Here is a 2,642-nt window from a genome sequence, read left to right as displayed (position 1 = left end):
TAATAACGTAGTTACTGTAACGCGTTACTTAATAACGCGTTAGTCCCAACACTGGTAATGACACAGTGTCATAGCTCTACTGTCTAGCTTTGTGAAGTTAGAACTTCTGGCCCTCTTCAGCAGGATGGTTTTGGGGGCATCATGTGACCTGTAGGTGGAAGCTATGGAGAGGACATTGAATTAATTGAAAGTACATTACCATATTTAAGTTGTTTATCGTGCCGGCTGGTTAGCTCAGTTGCCTCACAGCAGATAGGTCATGCACCTGTAGACATTCTCCTTGTAGTGCATGGGTTTTCCTCATAATGTGGATATGAGGATGAATGGCACCATAACATTTTATCTCATTGCCTCTTTATTTTCCTCTATATAATACGTACTGTATTATAAATAGGATGAGAAGAGAAGAATACAAAAAATATAAAGCAGTAAAACTGAATAACTTAAAATGTCTGAATCAATCAATCTGAATGTGAATCTTACCGCAGTGTTCTTACTTATGAAGATGTGGTCTTGTCACAGTGTAATGATGAATACCTCTGTGTGTACTTTGGGCACTAAATGAGTTCAGGTTAGCTTGGCAGGACCCGAGCCTGGATACATGCCAAAGCTGACACTAAATGGGAGTGATGGCAACAATCTGCTATCCAGTGCCTCAGTTAGCTCAGCAAGCTCTTGTAATTCAAACCTCACGCCTTCACTTCCACTGCTGGAGGGCTGTCTTGAAAACTGCTGCTATATAAAGACCTGACACTGAGATGGGACCTCAACTTAAAGGTGGGGTCATTACAACCAGGGGCATCTAACTCAGGGCAGTAAAAGAGGAGCTGGCAAGAGATGGGGGGTGATTCTTTTACGCAGCACTGAGAGGCAGACAGCTGCAGTGTATGTGGGTGAAAGGGGTACACAGGGCTGTAATTACAGTTAGAATATCGCTTGCATCTCTGACCTCCTTTGATTACAAACTATCCTCCCAAACCATCCCGGGTCATTACTCACCTCGCTAACTAGTATAGTAAATCAGCAGCAGAGCACTGACCTGATATTAGAGCCACAGCAAGAGAGTAAACAGGGCTGGGCTATGGAGGCTGCAGCATTATAAATAATCTATGAAGAGATGGAGCAGGAGCGAGGTGTGGGAGATGTTTATAGCAGGTGGACAAACACCTGTCACTTTGATAAGCCTGATTTATTTTGAGTGACATGTCAGCACATAGCTCTAGCCTGCCTGACAGCCTGGACTCCACACCCTTGAAACACGAACTGCTTGAAACGTTGATGTATACAGTAAATGAGAGGGCTGACAATCATCGCCACACCATTAACAGCTTCATTAGTGAAAACACCAGCTGAGATGTGATGGTGCTAATCATAGTATCAAGTAGGGGGTTGATGGTGAGGTTTTTGAGGCCAGGAAATGTGACTTTCGGACGTTGGAGCCACATCTGTCACCCGCTCCAGAAATATACAAGTCCTCTTTCGACATCGCTGTCTGCAGCACCCAGAAGGCTATTAACACGAAGAGAGAGCAGACACCTATAACATGTGAGAAAAGTGGGCGTGGTGCTTCTAATAAATGGCCTGTCTAGACCTATATTTAGTGCCCCACCGCTAACCCTGCTCTGCAGCTCATAACATTAGAAGGTAGATATCAAAAAACTACTAAAATAAATTTTTTTAAAATCGAAGCTTCAAATTTCCAGAAATATGAGTTTTCCTGCTGTGATTGTCATTAGCATTCACTTTGAATACACCATATCGTCCCACAGTGTCACGAGCCAGCGGAAAAAACCTTAATTTGTCAGCTGCTATGAGTTATGTTCACAGAAACTGACCTCAATTAAGAGTGACTTACCTTTAAAGTGTGTCTATTTCAGATTTTAAGATTTAGACTGAGGAAAAGAAGCTTTAATGGAATGCTGACATAGGGCCAGTTGGAGATGTAATACATTTCCTGCAAAATGCCAGGGGATACCACATAAATAACACTCTGTTATGCCTGACATAAACTCTCTATGAAGCTGTGATCTACTGCTCTGTGACCTGGTTAAAGAGCAGAAGAAGCAGCTGACAGCTTGATCAAAATTACCTCTCCAAAGTGGTATAGATCAAGCCTTTAGCCTTCTCAACAAGCCTGATGCATAATAATAATCAACAAAGATGAGCGGGTTATATTAGTGTACCGTTATTCTTCTGAGTTATTTATGTTTGCACATGGCACGAATTATGAGAGCAGTAGCATCAAAAGAAGTCTTACTGGGGGGAAAAAAATACACTGTCACCTGTAACAGAATTAACTTCTTTGAACTCTCAGTCATTATCAGCAGAAAATGACTACAAATGTGTTTTTACCTGAAGGGAAATGCGTTTTATATTTCCATCATCTTTCTCTGTAAATCCAGTTTTATTTATTATTACTCAACAGCTCAATCTATACACATTTGGCTGGCAGAATTGTCGCTTTATGGTTAAAAGTATTAATTAGTGATATTCTGGTATCATTAGTGTAATTTAGTGCCCGGCAGATTAATAGCATGGTGACATTTATCTTTGAAACATTATATCTTGATGTTAAATTGCAATAAAAGACCCTGTATATTCTGAGGATATGGCTGTCCAAATCTAACAGGAGATGTGGGGGG

The sequence above is a fragment of the Pundamilia nyererei genome, unplaced genomic scaffold (assembly GCF_000239375.1).
Source record: "Pundamilia nyererei isolate P.nyererei 1_Seehausen unplaced genomic scaffold, PunNye1.0 scaffold00084, whole genome shotgun sequence".
Classification (NCBI taxonomy): Eukaryota; Metazoa; Chordata; class Actinopteri; order Cichliformes; family Cichlidae; genus Pundamilia; species Pundamilia nyererei.
This window is presented reverse-complemented; position numbering follows the sequence as displayed.